This window comes from Desmodus rotundus, chromosome 2 (genome assembly GCF_022682495.2).
Source record: "Desmodus rotundus isolate HL8 chromosome 2, HLdesRot8A.1, whole genome shotgun sequence".
NCBI lineage: Eukaryota > Metazoa > Chordata > Mammalia > Chiroptera > Phyllostomidae > Desmodus > Desmodus rotundus.
Genome location: NC_071388.1, coordinates 22,085,426 through 22,111,376, shown reverse-complemented (window position 1 = coordinate 22,111,376; position 25,951 = coordinate 22,085,426). Strand labels below are relative to the sequence as shown.

Here is a 25,951-nt window from a genome sequence, read left to right as displayed (position 1 = left end):
AGGTACCAGTCTACCCTGTTACCACCATTTCCTTCCCTATATGTCAGGTGCTAGAGATGTGAAGAGCAACAAAATCCATTCCCTGCTCTTGCCACATTATTAAAAGATACAGAAAACTAAATGCAATTGGGATCAATCTGGAAATAAAAATACAAATGAAGATGCAGTGGTTCCAGCTACTGTGGGCTCATGGGAGCGACAAGCAATTAAGTGTTGTTGGAGAATGAAGTGCTGAGGGTCCCGAAAGGAGCCATAAAGTCAGAGGTGCTGACAGGGTGCAAAGCACGGGGTGGGGGGGGGGGCAGGGTGCTGACAGTGCCAGGCCAGGGAGGCCCGTGCTTCATGCTTTCCGGGGAGGTGGGGAGGAACTGAAGGATGTAAGCAGAGGAGCACTCTGATTAGGTGTGCATCTTGGTGAGATCACTCGGGCTACTGTGTCCCAAAATAAATTTCTGGGACATTGGATCTGAGGCAGGAGATATGAAAACTGCGTCTCCAAGATGACACCCGATAATCTTCACCTCTGGGCCCCATGCCCTCGCATGTCCCCTCCCATCTGCATAAAGACCACACATTTCCACTTCCCTTGCGGCTAGACATGAGCATACAGCTAAATTCTGCCTAATGGAATGTAAAGAGAATTGCATGTAATTTCCAAGAAATATCCTTAAATGGAGAGATACACACATCTTTGCCCTTTCTTATTCCTGGTGGTCAAAGCACAGACATGATGGTGAAGCCCAAGTAGCCACTTGAAATTGTGAGGTGAACCCACATACTGAAGACAGTGAAGTGAAAAAGTAGTATGAACCTGGATCCACAAGCCAGTTTTTCAGTCTTAGAATGCTGATCTCTAGCCCTGACCAGTGTGGCTCCGTGGATTGGGTGTCGTCCTGCAAAGCTTTCACCAGTTTGATTCTTGGTCAGGGCACATACCTGAGTTGCAGAAGACACCAGGGCACGCACACAGAAAAAAACAAAAAAGCCTGTCTTGCTTAAGGTATTATTTGGGGGCATCTTCTATCCAGGAGTCACAATAAACCTATAATAACTCTGTTAACAAATGGGAACTTAAAAATACCCATTTAGGTCACACAAGAAAGCCATTCTTTTCAGTGAGCATGGGACAAAATCGTGTCTATTAAATACAAAAGCAAATCAAAGGTTTTATTAGTATGCATTCTTTTCACACCAAACAATATCATGAAGTAAAACAAACAACAGCTTACCTCCCAAGGCTCAAAGTCAGGTACACGTGCACAGGGGTTTCCTGTCCATACGGCCCATATCCTTCTTCACACCGACTCAGACCATCCAAGGCAGAAGCCAGAGACTAGACAGCTTGTTTCACATTGTTTGTGATTCTTAGCTGAGACACATCCAGATAAGTACTTCTAAGGTCTTTCAACTTCTCCTCTCCAGTACAGAATGTCCCAGACATGGCACATAATCTGTCCCCTTTACCAGTCACACTCACTCTGTGGTCAGTGTTGTGTGGAACAGTAGTACTGTTGGGCCAACTACAGCTGAAAGCAGTTTGCCAAAACTCAGTGGTCAGAACATCCTTGGGATCCTTGCCAGGATGAATATCATGAAGAATTCTTTTAATCCTGGTATATCAGGTCTTGGTATTGCAAATCCAGTGCTTCCACCTAAATATGGGAAATATTCAGGCTTTGCGATGAGGGCTGAGGTCACCCAGCCTTTGCTTGCTGTCCACGTTCTGCCAGTTATGTTACGGTAAACTATTTCCAGCACGAAAGGACTGAGTATCAGATGCATAAAGCACAATGACTCTGGCAGTGGATTTCTTTACAGCTTCGATAGCTTTTTGCGTTTTCTTATTGGATAGACTTAGGGGATGGTTTCAGAGAATGCTCCATTCTTTCCTGAAAAATTTTTACTCCATATTTTCCACAATTATCATCGGCTGCAATTGCACCGACCCAGACCCAACCAGTGTTGGATAAGACTTACCACGGCCTCCGACTGGAACCTATCCCTGGTTACTGTACGAAGATAAGATGGAAACTGGTATTTGTCACTAAGCACTGAGGAGGTAGAAGCATAACCCACCTACAATTGAAAATATTCATGCAGTTATTAGAAAGCAATAGCACAATCTCAAATTACATAATCCCTGAATATTTTTATTGGTGAGGGACAGAATCTAACAGTTCTTCTCCCTTTAGTCTCACATCCTTCCATAGACAAAAAGACTTCTGCTCCTCTCCCACCTCAATGGGTGGGGACTATTGAGGGAACACTGGGGTTCCTTATCCACTTTTTCCCATCTCACCCAAGGGAGTTGGAAGAGCCAGTTATTAAGATAATTAGCATTCATTGCACCACTTTTCACAGGTGGGGTCACAGCATTCATTCATCTGCCCTTTCTCCTGGGACTAGGTGTGTGAGTCGAGCCATCCAGACTTTCTCAGATCTAACTCATCTCTTCCTCCCCTCTTCTCTCTTTCTCTCTCTCTCTCCCCATAACTACTTCCCCTCTTTCTCTCCCCTCCTCTTTCTTTGCTTCTGTCTGCCAGGACTGTTGAACATTTAGGTTACAAAACCCAGATTGAGAAAGGTGGTAGGAAGCACCACTTCAATCTCAGGTCTAAGACATGTTCGGCCAAGTTGCTAGAAGTCCTCATGTTATAGGTACTGCCTAGATAAATAGAGAAGCATTTTTTTCTTATGCCAGTGATCCCTGTGTGCATGTTTCATCAGTGAGAACTTAAGAATTCAGTATCATGACTTCCTGACAGTCTTGCACGCATTTCTGCGGCACTCTGCTGTCACCCTCCCTGATTCTACCATGAAGAACTTAGGTCACATTCTCCCCCAACCCGCCCCATTCCCACTCCATGTTATTAACTCGTACACCACCTCCAACAGGACATCCTGTATTATAACTCCATAGTTTCATGACTGTCGGTTCTTTCACAAGTGACAGAATAGTCCTATTTACTCTTTTCTTTACCCTTTGTCCTCTTGCTATTCCTTTGGCCAAAGTTTACATTCTTTGGAAACTCATAAGCAGCAACATCAGGCAAGCCATATATGGGGGGGGAGGAATCTCATTTAGGGTGCAAAGGCACCTGATTTTTAATTCTGGCTGCATAATTATTACAAGATTAAGGCCAAGTCACTTAAAACTTCTGACCCTCAGTTTCCCTACAAGTAAAATCTGGGTAATGATATCTATATCTCAAGTATATTAAGTATACTTAATATATACTCAGTATATTATAAAGCATAATATACTTGTTATATAAAATACATGTTATATATTTTAATGATTTGATATACTCAGTACCTTAAGTGAAACAACAAATGTAAAAGTGTTGAATAAAAGATTTCTTTCACCTTCTCTGCAGATTTACTGTAAGGATTTAAATGGGAAAATCTATGTTCTAGATCAGGGGTGTCAAACTCATTTCACTGGGGGTCACATCAGCCTCACAGTTGCCTTCAAAGGGCTGAATGCAATTTCAACTCCTTAACAGTTAAGGAGTAGTTACATTTATACAGTCCGAAAATTATTTCAGCCCTTTGAAGGCAACCACGAGGTTGACGTGGCCCCCGGTGAAGATGAGTTTCACACCCCTGCTCTGGACGTCTCTGGCTGGTGCCTGGGCCACAGGTATTTGATGGAAGGTAGAGCTCACAGCAGCCGCCATCTGAGCTGCTTGAGTTCCACACCCAAGGCATCAGCTGTGTCCCAGGCCCTTCCTCTTGGTTCCATTTCTCAGTATTTTCCTGCTCCTTCTGCATTTGAATTTGCAGGCTTACAAAAAACACTACGTAAATGCCCCTTTTCACAATCATTCCAAATTCTCCCATTACTTTGTAATACAAATAAGCTTAACTATCATTCACATTAATAAATCTTACTATTGATACTATAATGACCATCCTTAGAAATAATTATAGAACTTTAATTTTCTTAATAACCCATTCTTCCTAATATTATCTATTCTTAAGTTGAAATGTGTCACTGTCTCTGAATATAAAATAATCCATAAAGTTAGCCTCCCAAAATTAGCTATCTTGTGAAATTTCCAGGTTCATTTCAGTATGTCAGTGTGTAGAACAAAAAGGGTCAGGAAAAATAAGCATTAATACAGACAAGAAACAAAATGCGTTGCTTATACCACCAATCATCCAACCAACTAAGTAGTATTTCTCCATCACTACTCTGGGCTTCACCCCCTGCTACAGTGTGTAGTGCCTAGTGAGATGTTCACATACTAAGCATTAGATCACAGCCTCCAGCCAAAAATTGAGTAGGAATCCAAGGAATGGAGAAGAGTCTGAAATCACCTCCACGTAGGCATCAAGTCACACCTGCTGAGACAGGATAAAACAGAGTAATCAGGAGCAGCAGCATCACCACCATCCCTGTTTGTGTCTGCAACTTATCCCAGCTCGCCTGCGCTCCTTACTATTTACTATAATGTCCACAAGCAGAGCTTGTGTTTCTTTATAAATGAGTACCTAGCACAGCAATCTGAGGTACCTGAGGTATATGACACAGCCCAGGAACTCTTGAAGCAATCAATGAGGATGATCCACCTGCTCCAACAATTCCTGCCGGAAATGCTCCAGTACTGTTTCTGAAGTTGGGCTTGTTTGCTTCCTGCCCTGTAAGGAATTCCGAAGCCGCTTGCACAGCCTCGGGGATGCTGAAACAGGGCCAAAGCCCCGAGAGCCCAGAGTGATGTTGGGCAAAATGCCCTTCCTCTCGTTAATCTCCTCGATCATGTGAATCATGATTTTCACCCAGCGGAATCCCCTAAAGTTAAACCTGAATAGGAAATGGCCTTTGTAAGGCTTTTTGGGTAGGTCTTTGTGGGGGGGAGGTAACAGATTTTAGTTGGGGTTGGTGTGAAGAGCATTTTGCCAAAATATCAGGCACTGCGCTTGGCTGAGCATGTTGGTATTTCAAAAGTGATGTCGCCAACTTTAAGGCTTCACGTATGAATCATATGCATGATTGATTGGTTTGAGTTGTGAAGCACCTTTTGGGATATTGCATTGCTTTATATATTTTTCATGTGATATAATCTCCCCAACTAAACTGCTGATTATCTCTTTTCACAAAAATATTCTTATAGTCTCAATTCTCTCCACGACCCACACCCAATAATCCCTCAGGATACTTTCCCCATTCATGGAAGTTCCTGGTGCCATATGACTCTCCAGCCCCTCCTCCTTGTTTCCTATAGGTTTCTCATTTTCTTCTGGACATTAATAATAATAATAATTAATAATAATAGTTATGTAAATACATGAAAATACTTATGCTAGGAGTACATCAAAGCAGTACATCAAATTTATACAGACTATATATACCATGACTCCAACTTAATAATTTTTCCTGCCATGATTTTATTGTTAAAGTTGAGATTTTTGAATTAAAAAAGGTCTCCTTCTTACCATTCTCATAATCATAAAAAAGATGCCTCTTCCTTTCCATTCCCTAGCCATTAAAGAGGAAAATATTTCTCTTGCAGTCTCTCACCACATTTTTTAAATTTCTTCTCTATAAGAAAATATTATTCTAACTCTAACTCTTTCTTCAGTTTTAACTAAATTTTAACCTATCTGAAAGCAAAGACCTCAAGAATTTTTCTCTTAATATCTTTTGTATCTATAGTATCAAATTCCATGTCTTCTACTCGATAAATATTTTTAATTAAATATGTAACAGCAGATTAGATTTCTTCTCCACATCTTTTTAATTCATTAGTTTAGTTGAGCTTTGATTTTCATTTACTGTGTAGTTATTCAGTTCCACTGGTGCTAGACCTATAAATACAGCAGTGAATTAGCTAGACACTGCAGTGTTGAAGTGAAGAAAGAGAAAAATAGCCAAGTGATGCACCAATTGATTTTTAAAAAACAATAATGGGGTAGACACAGGGACCACGAGATGCAAAACAGAAGCACCTCATCCTGGAGGATTTAACAGCCAGGGCTTGAAGGATGACATAGGAACAGGGGACGGATGCTGCAGGCAGAGAAGAGTGCGTGTGGAGGCAGGACGCGAACAGGACACGAGGCGCTGCTGCAGTGGACGGTCAGTACGTTTGGAGGGTGGAGTACGAGTGTGGGGGGTGCCAGGAAGCGGAGCCCAGAGAACCAGACGGTGCCAGAGCATGAAGGGCTTCGTCGTGCTAAGGTAGTTGGTTTCCACACTTACACGGATGGTGATACAAATTCAGACACATATTTTGAAATCATTGCAGCAATATCTTTTTAAAGGTAATATAGCATTACATTGCAAGAGCTAGAAAATTGTTCACCTGCTTTGAATTAGTAATTCTACCCCTGAGAATTTATCTGAACAAACTGTTCCTCCCAAAGGAAAAAGCTATGTATGCCCCAAACGGTTCATCACAAAATTATTTAGAATATTGAAAACCTGGAGAGAACTTACATTCTCAATGGTAATAAACCAGGGTGCATTGCCTTGATGGAAACATTTTCTATCATTAAAAAGCTATAATTAGTGAAATTACACAACAGCATGCTTATAATATTAAGGGAAACAGGCCTTATGCAAAGTTGCTTCCCTATTATAATTAAAACCACATGTAAATTATATGGACAATGGAGAAGTATCAACAGGGAAAGTTGTTAAATGAGCACAGTGTAACCACTGGAGGCTGGGGTCTAGGGTGCTCCTCTTCCACTCATTGGTTCCCATTATGGTGTTGACACTATTGTACAACGTATACCGCTTTGTTCCCAGAAAATGTTTCTAAATTTTAAATTTGCTTAGACCAACCAAAACAAGAATCAAAATGGTCTCTTCTTCCTTCCATTTCATTGTCTTACTCTGCTCTGAACAACATTTTCAAAATAATAGAATAGCTTCCTAGCCAGTAAAATTTAGCTGATGGCCAAACGCAACTAGTACATTGTTAAAATGGTGGGTTTCAAATGAGACTGCTCCAACCCCCAGGCTGAATTTCTAGATCACTTCTAGGAAAAGGTTAATGGTGCCAAAATGAAATTCTTCGTGGTCAGGCTCTGAACCCCACCTGGGCCAGGCCTTCCGTGAGGGATCTCCCCCCGCCCCCACCCCGGGAGAGAGGCACATTAGTACAGGGACATGAAGAGGTTTGGAGAACTTAGGGTTGCGTACATATAGGGGGAAGCTGATGACAGTTATGGGTGGAAATAAATTGCATAGTTCTAATTTTTAAAATACATCAAAAATTTAAAATATCGAATGTTGTTAATATCCAAAACATGCAGGTATGTGTAGGATGGACTAAAGTCCTGGGGAAAGTCTTAGCCTTGTGCTTCATAAAGACAAGGGGCTTGGGCTTCAGCCAAATGAGACCGGGATACCACCAAATACCCACGATGAGGCCTGGCACCACTGATTCACCTTCAGGACAAGGAACTGGCTTTTAGGATACCCTGGACCACATGAACAAGATTCACACAAAATATCAGGAATCAGAATATCATCAGACTCCTCAGCAGCAACCCTGAATGTCAGAAGATGCTGAAGAAATCATTTCAATGACTTCTCAGGCTTCGAGTTATAGCTAAGATAGAGTAAGCACATGCTACCCTGTCTGTCCCAGTGATTTAAAATCACTGGGACAGAACACATAAAGCAACTATCAGACTCCTCTGAAAATTAAATAAGAACAGATGGGCTAGGTAGGGAAATCAAAATGCCCCCAGTTGAGTGACTTACTGTTAAAATGGGATGGACTTCTCACTACTATTTCAACCACAATAGATATGCCATATTAATGTTTTAATGAAAGGGTTGAACTTTTATTAAAAAACATGTATATTGGATTTTCATTTAACCCTGCTACAAAGAGAACCTTCAGAAATTCTGGTGAAGGGTGAACAACAGATTAAATGATTCCATTTGCAAAATGTTAGCGCACTGTAAAATGACAAACTCCAGTTTTCACTTTATGTATTTAGGGATGAAGTAAAAACTTCTGTGATTATGAACTGACCCCACGATAATGAAGCTGTGAGCAAAAGCCCTTCTTACCCCTCTTTCTGTTCCTTCACGGTAAAAATATAAAGAATTAGAAGGTCTAGGAAAGAGGCAAGAAGGAAATAACTGCAATCCTTTCCTTTTGCAAATGACATTATAGTTTATCCATCGCTCTAATGATATTTCTAATATGTAGCATGAAATATGATCAAAGGAAAACACCTGTGATAAGCAAACATTTCATTGTGTAAAAAGTTGGTAAAAATTTTGCAGCATGCACTTCCAGGTATAACTACCGTGGAGCATCATGGAAATGCTTACTATAGAATGTACAGTGCCCAGTAAGAAATTGTGTGCCGGCTATGGTCACAACTGTGTACAAATTATGGCTGCATTTATATCAAGGACTGAAAAAGAATAGACAAAAGTAAAAACTGCTTTCATATCATAGTGAATAGCTGTTTTTATTTTAATTTCTGGCATGTTTCATGTCCAAAGATCACATGCATGTGTGTTTGTGTGTCCATACACACACACTTCACACCCAGAAATCTAACCCGGGTTTGCCTTTCTTACAATGAATTATTAGCAAATTCAGATTATCGGCCATGGATCCCATTCCATGACACGACAATTTTGGGGAGAGGGGAGTAGGGCAGAGGTCTTCCGGCTGAAGGAATCTTGCTATGCACATTAACTCAGAGTTCCCAGTCAGTGTTCCCAGTAAGTCAGTGTTCCCACACTGCATTTTCACTCGAGGAGAGTTTAGTCGAAGAACAATTCATGATAAAGATGCACCACTGCATGGTTTTGCATCCGTGCTTCTCAAACCTTCATGTATATGTGAGTCAGCAGGAGATCTTGTCAAAATACAGACTCTGATTCAGCAGATGTGAGACGCAGCCTGAGACTGTATGTTTCCAACAAGCTCCCAGGTGATGCTGATGCTGCCTGTCCACAGACCACCCTCTGAAGAGCAATGTTCCAGTCATCCAAAACCTGTCTTTTCCTTTCTACGGCATAGATGTGGGAAAGGACCCACTTAGGACCAAGCTTTTCTTGTTTTTAAAATATCCTAGAATCTCTACCTTGGAGAAACTGAGGCCCAGAAACAGGAAGTACCTACCTGGAGTCAAATAAATAGTGTCAGAGTCGGGGCTGATGTCCTGGCTCCAGGTCCAGACTCTGACCCCCACAATCAACACTCCTTTGTCCCCACCACATGGGATTGATGTAGAAAGATGAACAAAAATGGCTTACCCTTCACATTTTGCTGATACTGGCTCCAAAACAGACTCATTTGCTGGGATGATCCTGGAAAAAGTCCTCCAATAACAAGAGAGTGGTTTTTGACGTCTACATACCCATCCAAATCAAACTTGCCCAGCAAACGACAGGTCTGTTCTTCTCTCTCTTCTTTGCCTTCAATGCCCAATCTGGCCCATAAAGCAGCAAGAAATCCTAGAACCAAGTAATTCTTCCTGCTAGTCATTTTAATAAAGTGAGTTCAGGAGAAATGACAAGTATTAAAAGTTTTAGCAAGACACCTTGATGGAGAGTTACAGAGAGTGTGTGCCACATCCTGGGGGACTCAGCTTGCCACTACTCGCACATAATTGTCATGCCTCAGTCAGTCACAGAGCTCAAACTCACCTCCAATTTGTGGATCTGCATTAGGAGCTGAGTAATCCTTTTGAAAAGAGCCCCATAAAGATTTCTTTTGAGCTCAACAAGAATATATAATAAAATATAATGTGTTTAGAGTTTAGAGGCATTTCATTTTGCAGAAATTGTCCCTTTCTTCTTAATTGTCCATCAGCCTCATTCATTCTCACTTCCCTTTTGGGAGCTGCTCTGGCCTCGAAGGTGAGGAAAACATTCTCTTGTATCACAAAGTATAAACCTCTTTTTTATAGAAAAAGTCAAGGGGAAAACCATGGGGCATCTGGACTATAAGAAATCATTTTGAATCTGTGTTCCACCACTCGTATTAGTGTGATGGTAGGAAAGTCACTTAACTTCCAGGTGTCAAGTTCCTCCTCGGTGACTAGGATGATAATAAGCTTACTCTAGAAAAATTTTGTAAACCCCAAAGGAGTTCAAGGAACATTTTTCATGGACATCCTTTCCTTTCATCTCCTCTTCAAGGTCAAGTGTTGCCCTCAGCTCATTTTGTGGACTTTGTCCCAGGTTCAGGCACACGTCCCTGAGAATGGCTGGGTTCCTTCCTTAGAATCCCCTCTCCTGCCTTTCCTGTGAGGCCTCTCTTTCCAGCCATCCCCAGTCTCTTTCCCCCGGTCACCAGATTCTCAGCCTCCCCGGCTCCCCCTTTGCCCTTCCTCAAGCATGGCCCCTGGGAGTAGAAACCCACAGAGTATTTTCAGAACACAATCCCATATCACGTATCAGGAGCAGGAAAAATGTGTCTGTCTCTTGACCACGTGATTTTACTCTGTAGTATTTATCTCAAGGAGGCAACAGAGATCCACACAAACATGATGTTTATAGATACCGAGTAGTTTAATTTATAATGGTAAAAAGTGAAACCGATTAAATGTACACAATAGAGAATTCCTGAAATTGGTTATAATCTATTCACATTATAGAATACAAAAAAGCTGTTTAAATCATGTCTTAGAAAATATTTACTCACAGGGGAAAGAAAAGCTCATGATATGCTTAAAATGAAAAGACAGATAACAATGCTGCGTATACAATTGCATTCTAAATTTATAAAATTTATAGCTTTTCAACCATGTATTTCCATTAAATGCACTAGAAGAAAATATTGCAAACTGAACTCAAAAGAAGAAAAACAAGAGACAAAAATTCCATTTCCCACTATTTTAACAAACCAGTTGGTATCGTGTTCCCACGTCCATTTCTAGTCCAGATCAACACCCGCAGTCTTTCTAATTACTTGTTGCTAGTAGCTTGTGGGCGATTTTAATTTTCTTCGCTATGCATGCCCCTGGCCCCTCCCTGAGTGACAGCTCAGTCTGTCACATGTCAGACTAATCTTAGTTTTCTAAATTGTGCATGGGCCACAGATTCTACTGTCAGATTTTCACAATACTGAAAAGACTTAAAGAAAAAGGCACTCCCAGAATATTTGACACTTCTCAGATATGCTTCAGAGTCTGGCTTTGTCCAACCAAATGGTATTCTGAGGGACAGACCCACCAACAGCCTGAAAAACCCTCTCTTGAGCTGTTGTGGTTTAGTGCCCGGCCTTTCTCGGAACTATTTGGAACTACTCCTCACTTCTTTTCGCTCTCCCTTTCTTACCAGAAGGCAGCTGCCTCTAAGCAATTGCCCCTCTCGTTGCCAAAGGCTACCCTTGAACAAAGATGTGTTTACCAGCACAGCTGACTTGTCTTAATCATCTGGGCAAAACCTGTGCTAGGGACCAATAAAAAATCATTAAATTAGATTAAGTTACAGTAATAACAAAACCTAGCACTTCTGTAGCAGTTTACGTTTTACAAATTGTTTTCACATAGATTATTTTTCCTCCAGGTCAGGAACTGGATTGGTGTTGATGAGGCTTCCGATTTGCGTGGCAGCATCTGGGACCCAGCGTGTTTGTAATTCCCAGGACGCGAGTAAACTTGACCAGGGCCAGAGCGATTACATCCTCCAAAGGGAGTACAAATCATAAAAGAGAGGCAGAGAATGAGAAAAACCGCATCTTTGCTCTTGTGCAGAGGGTTCTCATTGAGTTCACAATAATGGATGCTCACCAGCTCCTTTTGCCCTCATAACACCATACGTGACTGATTCTCTTTCGTTCATTTTACAAAGGAAGAAATGTGAGTCCACAAGGCTAGTAGATGTGAGCATGCAGATGCCAAAGTCCATGTCCTTTCTGATGCCTTGTGGTAGAGAGAAAGGACACAGACCACGTCCAGGAGGGTGGGTCCTAAAATCCAGCTTCTCTGCTCTCTGGCCCCTCTTCATCACTTTGGACCACCAGCTCCTTATTCCAGATCAGGGGACTTTGGACTAACTGGCCTTTTTTGGTGTCTCTGAATCCAAAGGAGTCAGTGATGCTCTGCTTCTGGATGAGCCTTTTCAAGGATCAAGGTCGATGATAGCTTAATAACATGCTGTCAGAGGAAGCAGTAGCTTGATGTTCAGTTAACTATGCTTTGAACCTAATTACCATTTTCACAGGTCTCTGAGTTAACCCCCAATCAAGCCGAGAGACACCAGGTGAATGTTGGTGCAAACGGCCTTTGGTGTTTAATCCCACGTGTCTGCACCCAGGCTTTAAGACCTGCATCTGTGAGCTGTATGTTTTCACCACCATCCCCGATGCCTGTTTGATCCTTGCTGTTCCCCAAGGGCCCTGGGGAAGGTCAGGCTCCTTTCTAGGAACAATAACACATTCTGTCCAGACGGGTCTCTGCCTTCAAGCAAAGGAAAACACCTGAGCCCTTAAAGGTTATGAGAACCACCTTATTAACAAAGGCTAAAAGAGTATTTAAAGGTTGTTATATGGTTTCCAGGAAAAGCCCAAATTCCATAACAAGTGCAGATGAACGCTTCCCGAGCATTATGGCGACTACAGTGGACTTGCGGCTGGATTATAGTCTGTTGGTCAGGCAAAGCTTGCCAGATGTCACTTGGCTTTCATACTCCTCCACGTCGTTCCCTCGGCTTTACAGTCATTTAGAATCCTAGGCACTACTCCGCTCATGCCATCTGATGAATGGATATACTAACCTACTTCATCTTCTTATTTCTTAAGCCAGAACTATCCTCTTAACAGCCAAGAAATGAACGTAGCATCTAGTTATATGTGTTTAAATTGTCGTTTTTACTTTATATAATTTTTTAATGTATGTCTCCAAGAGTTAAAATTTTACTACCTGTATTGAATTTTGTGACATTATGACATTATGGCTTGACTGTATCTTTATCATGAGAAGAAAGACTAAAAATATATCAATTTTCACAGGGGTGTTGTTATATGAAGTGCAAGTTATTGACGAGAGGCCTTGAGATATGTAATGGGAAGGGGTTTGTTTTGTTTTTTTTTAACACGTCAGCACAGAAGAGCCCCTTGTGTCTAAACAGAGAAAGCGCCCATTATAGCCAAGGAGAGAGACACTGCAACACTGCAGGCTGCCTTGCTGAACTGAGAAAGCCACAGGTTACTATCTCTTCTGCTACAGCTACTTTCAGGGAAACACTGTGACAGCGTGATGAGTCCCTGCCTCTACATCGGCTGACTTGCTAAGCAGCAAACTCACCACATAGAATGGAAAGCATCCTTTCCCCATGGATGCAGCTTATGCGGCATAACACGGGCTGTGGCTGTAACACAAGTGGGGAGAATGGCAAGCGACTGACTAGAGCTGGGAAACGTTATGCTCATGGTCTTGTAGAAAATAAACATCTACTTTGAATAAAATTTAAAATTTAAGAAAACCTAGCCAGCTTTTCACTCTCACCTGAAAACTCTGATGTGCCCGCCTGTTCCAGTCATGCCCCACCTCCATTCCTGTGGTGAAGGAAACTGGGCGTGCCAAACTTAAGGCCATTTAAAAACACTTTGCACAGCTTTACTGAGATATAATTTGCATACTCTAACAAGTTGGACAATATCCTAATACCTAACAAAAGGGACTAGTTGGAAACGACCTAAATATCCAGTAAGAAGGGTTGGTTGGAAACAACCTAAAAGCCCACAGGATGGGATTGCTTATAAAACTTTCGGTAACTTTCAAGGGAATAGGTATGATCATTTTTTTAAAAAATGTATTCAGAGTGATCTGGAAGGCTATCTATGAAGTTAATAAAGTGCGTAGGCTATGGGTATTCTATATGCTAAGTCAACAAAATAAGCTTAAGCAATGAAAGAAACAAGAAAATAAAGAGAAAAATAGGACTTTTTAAAAGCTTGATTGGATTTGATTTCTTAATTTCTAATTTATATGTATTCAGCTTTTCCTTATTTGTTCAGCATTGTTTTCAATAACCTTTCCATCTTGTACGCTGGTTAAAAATGAGTACTTCTAATTTCCGGTTCATACTTTTATGGCTTGGCTACACACCTTATGTAGCATGCTATAACCTCTACCACAGGAATGCGGCTTTGTCTGCACGAGACACAGTGCCTGTCTAGAAATGGACAGTTAGATGATGACCATCATCAAAACTAAGTAAAATCATTAGAAAATGAGGCCATATATAATAAAGTGTTGAGTTCTACAGCTGAGGTTTTCAGAGAGTGATGATGTGGAGTTTCATGAAACCAGACTGACAGCTTTGCATGTGCGTGGGTTATTTATCCACACCACGGTCTCCCAACCGCTAGTTCAAAATACACCCATTAATAACAACAGTAACAGCAATGATAATAGTATTAACCATACCAATAACAGTGCTGCATTCCACGGTATATTTTTCTCATTGTTCACCAACCGTTACAAAAACAATATGCAGCAAATGCTATTTTACATTTATTTCTGCTTTCTAGATGAAGAAGCTGGAGCTCAAAGAAGGTAAGCTATATTCTCAAGGTCACAAAGGTCCTTAGAGGCTTTGGTGAATTTTCTAGTCAGTGACCTATCCATGGGAGTACAAATGTCTCAGCTGCTTATCTCTCTTTAAGATAAAAAAAGTAAGAGACATTACCAGGAGCTCTGCGCCAGTCTATGGGGAATTTCCAGTGAGGAGGAAGATGTGGCCAGAAATTGCTGACTGACGTCCTCCCAGGTTCAAGGAATTTCTAGGGTCCAAGGATCATGCTAGCCAGATTGTTTTTAAGGGAAATAGGTTACTGATCAACTTGCCAGATGTGACTTTCAATACTTACGTCCTACATTACTATGACACAGCAAAATCAGAATTTATAATGATTTAAATGTATACTAAGTGTACCTTTATTTCCAAAACGGTTCTCATTGCTCCAGCCTTCTCTGGCTCCATTTCTCCTGCGGGCCACTGGAGAAAGGTAGAGTTGGGATGATCTTGCGGAGGAACACTGAATCTGCCAAGTAAAGGTAATAGCATCTTTTTCCATTTTAAATGCTCTCTTAAGGTAAATAATCAATGTACTTCAGATTTAGACTCTTTATCATGAGGGTTCTTTCCTCTTAAGAAGACTGCCCAATCAATTTCTTTTTCCTCTTAGTTCAAGGGAAAGTTCATGACCTGGTGGGGAAGAGCCTGGGATCCACGTGTCATCTCCCGGTCCATCCGGGCCTCACCCCCGCCGATCATTCTTGTGGCTCTCACGTTGGTCCCCACCAGCAAGGTTGTAGACCTCCAGTCATACCTCCATTCCCAAGGCCCTTCACTCTGCCACCTCCTGTCCACGACTCCAGGCTTCTTCTAGTCTCTCAGTCTTCGCCATTTCCACATTCCTCCCCACTTCCACATTCCTCCCCACTTCATATTCTTCTCTGCTTCCACACAGCCTGAAAATACTTGTGACTCTCTGGTGTTTCACGGTACAGACCACAGAGAATAGGGGTACCACTAGGCCCTCTATGCAAATACCCCTCCCTAACCTCACCTCTGAACTGAGCCCACACAGTGGCGCCATGTTGAACAGGTGCCATAGGAAACCCAGGGCTTCCCTCAACAGCTTAGTCTCCGCAGGCTGGACACTCTCTGACAGCCCCAAACCTGCTTAGATGTTTAACCCTGAGGACGTGGAGAACCAAGAAACTCTTATCTGTGTCTCATCTTTCTCAGTCCCTTTCTTCCTCTAGCACCAGAAATACTTTCTACTTAGTTTCCCTTCTGGAAGCGATTCTTCTTACGTCATGCTTCCTTCTTACCAATCCCGTGAGCTTCTCACCTACAGGTAGATAGCTTTTCCTTACTAGCACAAAAAGCCTCATGATCTAGCCCTAATGGTAGAAGGACTACAGAAAAAAAAATTTTTTTTAATTACCAAAAGTCAAGTAACACATTAGAAATTATTTCAAAAACCTCAGTTTCTTTACACAGTGGGGATTAAGTGTGATGATCTGTCTCCAGGATTTGGAAGCCTGACTCTACCACTAACTGTGTGACTTTGGGCAAGCCACTTAACGATTCTATACTTTAGTTTCCTCATATGTAAGAAATAGAGATAATGCTAAGTTTGTTCTGAGGACTAAACATAACTGTGGAAAAGCAGGTGCAGCACTCAGTACAGACACTGGCACACAATAAAGTGCCTCGCTAACATCAGAAATTAATAGTGTTTCTTTGTCCCCTAGCTAGGAGGGTAGTCATTAATTCAGGTTATTGAATTTCATATACAGAAAAGGAACACTAAACAACAAAAGATATGAGTTCTTTTCTCTGTCTACAACACCCATAAAATTCCACCTTCAGTGTTCTAGATTCCCATCCGAATGCCCTGCTGAGATGCCTGGCTACCCCTGGGTGGCATCGTTCCACCGGGTAGAATTTATTCAGACCTCAGAACGCGGGGCCTGGCTTTCCAAAAATGGGCCCATTCAAATCAACCTGACAAAATGTTAGGTTAAAACGTTCTGTTGCACACATACATATGAAAACCGACCAGAAGATACATCTAAAAATGTAGTGGTACATCTTAAATGATCTATTTAACACTATCTGCTTTATTAGCATTGCAAGATATATTTTTAATACTTCAGTAAGTGCTATTATCAGTACATAGTTTTCTATATACAACGGTCCAGCATTCGGTAATATCTGATTACTGTGACTAATTGTCAAAGTCACTTCTGAATGGTTTGGAAGCCCTCTGAAAGCTGGCTAAAATTATTTATCTAGTTGTTCACGCACAGTGCAGCGGAACAGGCTAATACATTTACTTGGCTCACGGGCATGCTCTCTCAGTCAAAGCTTGTTGAATAACAAAACGTTATCACATAACTGCCTTGAACCAATAATTCCTTAGAAATTACTGTTATGGAGATTTAGTGTATAATTTTTTAAATTTAATTTAGTGAGATACATATAATAAATCAAATGGAAATACAATATTCCTTTCATTTGTTCATTCACTCAAACTACGGTTGAGAGAGATCATCAAAATAAGCCACATTTGCAATTCCATTAACTCATGCCAGAATGCACAATTTTTCCTCTCAGAACTCGGCAGTCTAAATAATAAATGTGTGTTTAATATTTACCCAAATATATTTATCTAAATAATATTTCTAACATGTCTGGGATATAGTTGCTCTTATAAATACAAATCACTACTTCCACCCCAGACATTAGCAGAGTCTTATTTATAGTATTAATTTTCGCCATCTATGAAGGAAGTGTTGTCAGAGCAAACCTCAGACTAATGCCTGTGGAATTAAGAACGGAATCTTAATGGAATGGAGCCTGAACTCAGGAGCCTTTACAGCATTTAGAACTAGAGCAGAGCCAGTCCCTTGAAGGATATCTGTCTTCAGAACTGGCACTGCCTACTCTTTGGGTTTTGCTGAGTCCACACGGGAGGAAACGTAAACAATATTCTGCCCAGTAAATGGTGGGAGAGGCGGTTCTTTCAAAGGAGAGAGCTTGATAAAGATTTTACTGCCTCTTCCGAGTCCCAGCGCTTCCCTCCACCCCCCCACCCCCCACCCCCACACACACACGCTAGGATATGTGGAACCTCCCACTGCAGCAAAAACATGCAGGGAAGAATCTGACTGCTACTACTTCCAACATGTCATTCTTACTTCGTTAAACTTCTATTTTATTTCCCAAATCAGGGGGAATTCTGAGGCTCATCTCCCCAGTTGTGTTTGGTCATTAACTTACTCCATTTGCTCTGGTGTGGGAGAAGTGTGGGTAATGCCGCTCTCTAAAAATTATGAGCTTCTGCCTTACTTCTCTTCCTCATCCCTTTCCCCAAATTTTAACTTTTCCAAATAAAATTCCACTAATTTTCATCAGAGATGCAAACGTTGGAGCACCCAATATACATGCCTTGCACTGACATGAAAAAATAGCAAAGAAATGACAAAGAAGAGAAACAGGTGAGAAAAATAAAGTCACTTAATTTTTTCAAAGAAATCAGTTGAACATAAGCAGTGTTTTATGATTCATTTCCTATTCACTCCTCCTCAACAGTCCTCCTCCCCCGCCCCCAGCTACCCCTCCTGATTGCAAGTGTAGATTAAAAAGTTTTAAGCTTTCTTTCCTTGTGTGCTTGTGTGTATGTCAACTTTAAAAACCCAGGTAAATTGGTGTGGATAATCTTTGTATCCAGAAAAGAAAGAAATTCTTCTGGTTAAGTGGATCAGGTAAAATAGGAATATTAATTTATTTTAGTACATAGTCTATCAACTTTTTCTCTGCATACAATGCCCAATGAAATAAAAGAGGAAACCATCATTAAAAAGAGTTGACTGTTTAAAAAAGTATCATACAGTTTATCATAATAGATACTTTGCTCTCTGACTTATCCTGAGATGAAATAGAAAATAAAAATTAATTTAAAACAACTCACTGATAATTATGTGATTAGTATGTATTCTTGAAGTCAGTAAATTTTTTTACTGTAATTTTGATTTGGCCATTTATCTCCCAGAATATAAATGCCAGAAAAAAGTTATGACAAATTTTCTCCCTTTTCTCTTTTAAAGACACACAATTATAAGTACAGGTCTCAGACAGAAACACATGAATTTTAACAAACGTTTTTCTGAGCTGACAGGAGACAAAATGGGAAAACTTTGAAATGGTCCAGTAAGATCACAGGGCACGCTGTCCAAGGCCTCGCTCTGGGTCCTATCTGCCTCTCGGGGTCTCTGAACTACCCGACGGCTCTCTCAGTGCGGATTGCGGAAGGCAATGCGCAGACGGCGGATGAGCTTTGGCAGTGACAGCTGAGAGCCTCCTCTCTCCAAGAAGCCAGTTTGCATTTAGTGGGCAAACTCATTTCAGCCTTCCCCATTGTCTATGTGGGTGTCTGCACTTTGAATTCTCTAACTGGTTCTCCATTAATTAATGAAGCAAATAAAGTGCTAGGTTTTCATTTTATGTTTGCATGAGAATCTCTTGATTTTTAGCTTTTTATCAAAATTATCTTTTAAGCAGATTCAAGATACCTACACCAGCCCCTTACCAAAAGGAAATGTTGCATTTCTCTTCCAAAAAAGGGAAATATTAATTCTAAAATCACCCCTCAGAGAACATCCCTGGTGGCAAATTACATATTCCACCACCCTGTCGTTTTTTGTTTTTAATAATTTAATTAAAAATCATTAATCCACAAGGTGTAAGTAATATATGTGTAAAAAGCAAGGAGTGACAATTTCTCCCCAAACTCTTAGGTACCACTTCCCAGCCGTAACCAGTATTGCTAGTTTACCACTCCCATTTTTATCTAGATAAAATAAAGCTGAAAATGAAGACTGTATATGTAGATCTAGCCTCTATGGGAAAGGAATCACAGGACCGTTAACAGGGAGGAGCAGGGGATAACTTTGCCTCGGTGTTCCGAGAGAGTCTGGTCGCTGGATTCAGAGTCAGGACACAGGAACTCTGCGCACCTCTGCGGCCTCCCTCAGGTACGTGTGCAGACACAGGCCCGCAGAGCAGCTGCACCCACCTCTGCCATCGCTGCAGGCCACCCCCCATCCACTCACCCTCCCTGAGGCTCCACTCCTGGGGAATTCTTGGTGGTTGATGTTTCCCATTTTGGTTGACTTAATTCTCATTTTTTATACAGCCTACAGAATCCAGTTAGAGACCCTCCACCTTAGTGGTCAGGCTGGGCACTCTTCCAGAATAGGACTTTGTTTTTCCTTCCAGAAAATGGGGTGCGTTAATATACATAGAGCCAGGTGAGAAAGCAGCCCTGCCAGCATCTAAGTTATGTTGTTGCCAACTGAACAGAAACCACTACTCACAGAGTAGAAACAATGTCTAAACAAGGCTGCCCCATGACCATATTTGGAATAAGACAGACATAAGGCCACTCTGCAACCACAAAAATGGTGAAACATCCCCCTCTTCTGTCTAACGGGAGAGACTGCTGCTCCTTTACCTTAGTAAGGAGCACACCCACCCCACGCTGGTCCTCCTGACTGATCCACAATGCCAAAACCGATGCTGTGTCCTGAAACATCTGGTCCACAATTCGCCCCCACACCCCTAGACCCACCCCGAATCGCCCAGCGTGCACCCACATCCTACAAGAAGCTTCTCCCAGCTCCTCATGGTTCCTTTGGAGTGATTGCAGTCTTGCTACAGCAAGAAAAATAACCCTAATTTCTTGTTACTACAGTAAGTGTGATCCTGATGGTCTTTTGTTGGTGGGCTCTAACAGAGAATGTCTTTTTTACTCTGAGGACGTATTAAATTTCATTCTGATCTTCTAGGAATCCTTAAAAATACTTCTCTGTATGCTTTATATTCTTCCATTTCAAATAAAGAGCCTTCTTGCAATGCATTTCCCCCACTTTAATCTGGCACCAAACATGTAAAGCAAGTAAAGTAAGTATTTTTGTCTCCAACCCACTGAGGGTGAGACTTGTGCAGTTCATCCAGGGAGCTGTGAATAACGCTGTGCAGAGCTCTGACTTCCCCGCCTCACAAAAATCAACACAGGGAGAGAAGAGCCAAAACTTTACATTTACCAAAAAATACACTGAGGCGCAGGAGCTCCTAGTGGCCCTCTGATGACTGGCCGTGAGTTCAGGAACAGTAGCCGCTGACGCCTGAGCTGTGGGCAGCCCCACACCAAGGGGAAGGCTTGCCAAGTAAGCTGCTCCTATTTCCGTAGGTCAGCACACACACCATGTCATTAGAGATGGTCAGACTGCAGAGACAATCGGAGCTGGAAGCAGAACAAGGCCTGTATCCAAGTCCCAACTTTGCTGTTGGTTTCTGTGTTGATTGCATCTCTAAGTGGGGGAGCGATGAGAAGTTCCCAACCTCTGACTCCTTTTAACATTCCATCAGCCCCCTCTTGAACTGGCACCCATCTTGAGTCCCCTTCTTCCCCACCCTTCACCCACCACCTCCCACCCTCCAATTTCACTAACGGAATTGAAGCTCACAAGTGCCACCTTCAGGCTTCAGAATAGCCCAACTGCCCCAGGAGGAGATCAGAGAACCTGCAGCTACACGGCCCCTGTGTGTGACATCTGCCACTTTGGGAGATGTAAGGTCAGCAGACACCCCAGCTGGTCACTACGACTTCCTCCAAAGCATTGTTAAGCTCATCACTAAAGAGTAAGCCTTGAAGTTCCAATCTCAGATACTAGCTGTGTCTGGAACCGTCTCTTCCCCCAGATAATTGAAGCACTGGCATGGGGCTGGGATTCACCTTGCGAGGAAGTGTCCTTTGGGGAGGTCCCAACTGGTCTTACACTGCTCACCATCTGGGACAATTTTGATCATCACAGATGTTTTAATAGCAGTTCATGTGAGAAAAGTATCAATCCTTGATCCCAGGTTCCATGTCTCCTATGCAAATGTGACCACTTATATTCCAGTGAATTTTGAACACCTCATTCCGAGGGATATGGATTAGTACCTGCCTCATTAGCTGCAAAGCTCTTGCTTTTTCCATTGAACCTGCTGGCATAAGACCAATGAGGATTTTAAATAACCACTTCAGAAGTGGCCCCTGCTAGAGATCACTGACCTAGCTAGCATCGACCCACATGGACCTAGTGCTATCAAGTGACACACTCAAGTCCTCCTGCCGTGACCTGCAGTGTACCTCAACAAGCATGACGACATGTAAATGTAAGGTGTTCAGTTATTTTAATAGAAAACGTAGCAGGAGAAATTGCTTTTCGGTGTATATATATTAAACAGAATCTCTTCAAACAGATTTCTACTTAGGTATTTGCAAACATAAGAAATAACACGTTCTATGAGCCTTCACCACGTGGATCAAACATCCGCACAACTTTCAGCAGAACGTCTTGATGGAACCCTAATCCTGACAGGGGTGTGTGTGTGGGGGGGTGTGCGTGCACGCACCTAATTCAAAACCCAACCATCGCACTTCCCCAAAGAGGGCTGTTAGCATATAAAAGCCTTCTGGACATCAAGTATAGATGCACTTTCTGAGAGAAATCCATTTTCACTTCCAGAATTGGTGTGACGAGGTGTAAGTTCATTCATGCTGTTTGATTTCTTCTCAGAGGCACGTTCCCCGCTGAGTTTACACAGAGGTATGTCTCACCTTCCACACTAGACTCTTAGCTCCTGAGGACTAGCCCGGGGCTTCCTACCCCCTTGTAATCCTCTTGGGAGGCCACAGGTGAGGCTGACACTTAAAGAGCATCTCCTACGTCCTAAGCACATAGAGTACCTCACCTGATTTTTTTTAACATTTCTATAATTTTAGGTAAACTGGAGCACAGAAATTTAAGACGCTTCCCCAAGATCACGAGGCTAATAATAGCAAAGTTGCTGTGCGAGTTGTCGTGTGAGTCTTAGGCACAGCCACGTACTACGCTGTAGCGCAGCACACTGCAGTACGCCATGCTATCCGAAACCACAGCACCCCATGAAATGCCTCACTCCAGCACGGCGGTGAAAGCAGGTGACATTCACTAAAACCTAAGTCCAGATTCCTGCTGAGCGAGAAGCTATGTCCATTAGAAGGCACCAATATTTCTTCTGTCTTCCGGAACATCGACTCCCTATTTAACAATTTGAAAAGCAACGTAGCAAATACAGAGGAGTCCAAAAAACACAATGCACACTTCATCACCAAAGCAAGAGAACAGCCTAACAATTACCTGGTGAGAGTGAGAGCCACATTCCTACCGCGTGTTCAGAAAGTTCTTACTGAATGCATGGATGACTCAAACTAAGCTACAAACTTTGCTCTGTGAAGCATACGTTATTGAAAACAACTGAGATCTAAGAAATACTCACAGATTCACTTTTTTTTTTTTAACCCCCCAAATCCCAGCCCCGTGCGATGGCCCTCGGTCTGAGGAGGGAAGCCCAGGAGGCTCCGGCAGAGGCTGCTGTGCAGCCGCTCTGTAAGAGCTCGCGGGCTGCCCTTGGCCCCCGGGGACTGATGCTGCAGTGTTTGGGTACAGTTCAGCTGATTTTCCGATCTTTAAAGACTGAACTAGTAAAAAGTATTTGGAAATCCAAATGCTGAGGGAAAGTGAAAATCCAATAAATGCAGCCGGCCGGCAAGCCCTCCCCTCCCTCCCAGACCGCAAATGAAAGGCCCCATCACTCTGCAGAGACCCAGATTCGGGCTTATCACTAAGGCGGTTCCTTGGAGGGGGCTTCACCCACATAGCCAGGTCGGGGTAGATGGGATTAACGTACAAATGGGCTGAAAATGAAGGAAGAGGGTAAAGGCCTTTGTAAAATCCAGCCACCGCCTGCCACTTCAGATCCAGCAGCACTAAGGCAGTTCAATCTGCAGGAGTTTCCCTCTGGTGTGTAGAAAACGTGGCTTAGGCAAAGGCGGGAGAGGCCACCCGGCAGACTGATGCCTAGGAGGACTTCAGTGCAGAGAGATCAGTGAGCACACTGAAAACAACAAAACAGCAAGACCACAGGTATGTGCCCGGGTGACGGGGAACAGTGACCACTCGACTAGCGTCTGGCAGTGGAGCTGCTCCAGTCCGAACCACGGACAGATGCTGACATCGCCCCCTACAGGCACAGCGGTCCCTATAGCATGGCATTTCCAGGAATAGGACATACGGACCCTCCATTTCACTCTGCGCTGCCAACAGAGCTCCCTGAGGGGCTACTTATTCTTCCACCAGCCACAGATGAGGATTCTCGTATCTTTGGCCACTATTTGGTGTTATCTGACCTCATAAGTTTTGCCAACTGCATTGTGGGAAAATGGAGTCATTTTATTTTAAATTGAATTTTCTGATTATATTCACATATTTAATAATTATGCAAATTTCCAATTAATTACTTGCCAACAGTCTGTTTCTGACTTTTCTTGCTTTAAGTTAAAATTATGTTCAAGAGTTCCTTGAACATTCTAGATAATTCCTTGCTAGTTTTATACCTTGCAAATAGCTTTTTCCAATTTGTTTTCCTGTAGATTGCTTCTCTATGATGACCATTGTTGAGTAAGAACCATTAATTTTGATAAAAATAAATCTTTAGTGTATGGCGTAAACTATTTGGAATCTTGTTTAAGAAATGAGTCCTTGCCCTGGCCGGGTGGCTTGGTTAGTTTTGGGGTGTTGTCCCGTACACCAAAAAGTAGTAGGCTTGATCACTGGTCAGGGCACGCACCTAGATTGCAGATTTCATCCCCAGTCTGGGTACATCCGGGAGGCATCCGATCCATGTTTCTGTCTCACATGGATGTTTCTCTCTCTCTCTCCCTCCCTCTCTCTCTCTCCTCTTGCCTTCCTCTCTAAGCATATCCATGGGTGAAGATTAAAAGAAAAAAAAATCCGTCTACAAGCAGCATGACAAAGATATTCTCCCGCCTTTTCTTCCATCAGCTTTGGTTTACTTTTTGGATATTTTTTGCATTTTGCCCCATGCCCTTGTTTTTGCCCCTGCTCAGACACGATTGCAGAGCGGTCCTGTTAGTCTCCCTGCACCACAGACGCAGAATGACCTTGTCAGATACTGATGTTTTGTGAAACTGTTTTCATTCAACAGAACCCCACAGCCCAGGGGTGAGTGCAGGCCAGCTCCCACCTCACGGCTCTGAGCGGGCGCTGCTTTTCTCTGTCTCACCTTGCCGGTGCTCCCATGCAAACCTCCCAGCAACAGGCCTCCAGTCCTCCCCTCTCCGGGCTCTACCAGCCGGTCTCTGGGTCTGCGGAGCTGCAGCGCTCACCAAACCTCACTTAACTGTTCTCCTAATCTCCTCTTCCTTCTGTTCCAAATCCTTCTCCTCTTATTTTCTAATTGTGTTACACTTTACGTAAATTAATGAAAACTTGTAATCACAAAAACAGTAAACTTGTACAATACAATCACTCATAAACCTATCTTCCTAACACAGAATGTAATTCAGTCCGTGTTCCCTCCCAGATGTGGTCCACTGGCGTCCATGCAAGGTGATGCCGTAAACAAAACTTTACCCAGGCATGATGGTGCAGTGAATATAAACATGTATTTTGCTTTTCTCGTTTAATGCTATATAAGAACTTTGTTTTCCCAGTTATAAAATCACATAGCATAAAGAAGAACAACTTCAAATAACAAAGTGTCCTTTCAAAGAATCTACTGTAGGTAGCTGTCAGAATTTCACACCCAGGGTTAAAAAACAATGAGGTGAAAAAATAGAGTGGGGCTAAGTGAGCTCATGATTGGCTGATGACCTCCAAATTCCCACTTCGGAGATCATCGTAGATCCTTGGATTCCACAATTGTCTTCTTGAGGTCTATGCTATGGACCCGGGAGAGGCTCTTGGGGAATATGAGAGTTCCCTAGAGGTAAAAATAATGTGGGGGTCTTTTCTCTTGGCTCAGAGAACAGCAAAGGGAAAGCTTAAAGCGAAACTTAAAAGGCGGCTGCTCATTCAAAGACAGTCCAGAAGGACTAAATAAACTCTCTGAAGCAGCTTGGCCTGGGACCACTGCCAGGGAACTGGGCCATTGAAGGTAAAAGAGGAACAGAGTTCTGGGGTCTGCTGGAACCCAGTAGCCACAGAAACACCGCACTCCGAGATCTAAAGACAGGCACTGTGTTTTGAAAACCAACTTTTCAAGGAGAACGAATGTCCTCCCAGAAGGGGCTGCGAGGTGTTTGGGACTTGATACCACATCTCCTAATCATCTTCCAGAACTGTGCTTGGTAAAGTCCCCTTAAATGTTTGCTGAGAGGGAGAGAAAGTGAGGTGGCTGGCGGAGGAGGGCAGCTACTAAGGACAGCGCCAAAAAAGCTTTCCTGATGAGCGAGCTGCTTCTCCCCAGGACCACCTGCTGAGGTAGGTCTTGGGGAACTCTTGACTGGAAGCCCTGGAGCCCCTGCCTGGGAGCTCTGGGAACCCCGGCAGGAAGCCGCAGACTCTGCTGCAAAGCCAGGGAACCGTGGACAAGAGGAACCCTGCC

At 42.7% G+C, this 25,951-nt stretch overlaps 1 protein-coding gene, 1 long non-coding RNA gene and 1 pseudogene across 3 annotated transcripts in view; 1 reads left to right on the top strand and 2 right to left on the bottom strand.

The window, feature by feature from the left end:
• Positions 1 to 1,352, bottom strand: part of KCNAB1 (potassium voltage-gated channel subfamily A regulatory beta subunit 1) — a 364,487-nt gene extending 363,135 nt beyond the window's left edge. Inside the window, exon 1 of one of the 2 annotated variants that reach the window (XM_071220559.1) lies at positions 1,230 to 1,352. The gene's annotated coding sequence lies outside the window, so the exon portion shown is untranslated. The remainder of the gene's footprint in view (positions 1 to 1,229) is intronic. The other variant, XM_071220560.1, reaches the window with a different exon arrangement.
• A 201-nt stretch (positions 1,353 to 1,553) lies between these two features.
• On the bottom strand, positions 1,554 to 9,473 carry LOC112309079 (vomeronasal type-2 receptor 1-like; annotated as a pseudogene).
• Positions 9,474 to 14,808: 5,335 nt separating this feature from the next.
• LOC123479971 (uncharacterized) lies at positions 14,809 to 24,289 on the top strand. Its single transcript, XR_006655808.2, has 3 exons — positions 14,809 to 14,994; positions 22,030 to 22,110; positions 22,287 to 24,289. It is a non-coding gene; the product is annotated as an uncharacterized lncRNA (long non-coding RNA).
• The last annotated feature ends 1,662 nt before the right edge of the window (positions 24,290 to 25,951 follow it).